Source organism: Brassica oleracea, unplaced genomic scaffold, assembly GCF_000695525.1.
Source record: "Brassica oleracea var. oleracea cultivar TO1000 unplaced genomic scaffold, BOL UnpScaffold11303, whole genome shotgun sequence".
In the NCBI taxonomy this organism is placed as follows: domain Eukaryota; kingdom Viridiplantae; phylum Streptophyta; class Magnoliopsida; order Brassicales; family Brassicaceae; genus Brassica; species Brassica oleracea.
In genome coordinates, this window is record NW_013627824.1 from 1 (window position 1) to 523 (window position 523).

At 38.6% G+C, this 523-nt stretch overlaps 1 long non-coding RNA gene across 1 annotated transcript; it reads left to right on the plus strand.

Moving 5' to 3' along the window:
* The first annotated feature begins 102 nt into the window (after positions 1–102).
* Positions 103–505, plus strand: LOC106322239. Its single transcript, XR_001266298.1, has 2 exons — positions 103–379; positions 465–505. It is a non-coding gene; the product is annotated as an uncharacterized LOC106322239 (long non-coding RNA).
* The last annotated feature ends 18 nt before the right edge of the window (positions 506–523 follow it).

A 523-nucleotide genomic window follows, 5' to 3' on the forward strand; every position in this document is an offset into this window, starting at 1 on the left:
TTTTTTTTTTTTAGTTCTTTGGAAAGAATATACCCAATATAGTCTTGCTGTAATATAGGGACGAGATGTATAACGTGTTGCTGTATTTTTATTTTGCAGGTCTGATAATCAAAATGAAACAGCTGATCGAGCCATTGACATCCTTTATGCCATTTTCACGGTACTTGTAGAGACTGGCAGGAAGCAATTTCTTAACAAGCACGCCAAGGAATTGTTTGGCAGCCTTCTATCGCTTATGCCTCCGGAAGTTGACAATGGGCCGTCCCCGACTGGTGATTTGATAAAATGGCTGGTAAAGAACATTGATCGAGAACATGCTGGTCCCCTCCTCGTGAAATGCCTGGACAGCTTTGAGGAGTGTCCAGCTGCCGTATCCAAGGTCAAGTCAATTCACAGTGTTTTATTTTTAGTGTTGAATTTTTTTTTGTGTTATTTGCTTATTTTGAAATTTTAAGTCACTGCAGCTGATGGTGTTCTTTATGGAAACTTTTAAGAGAAATATCAACAAAAATTTCGAGTCTGT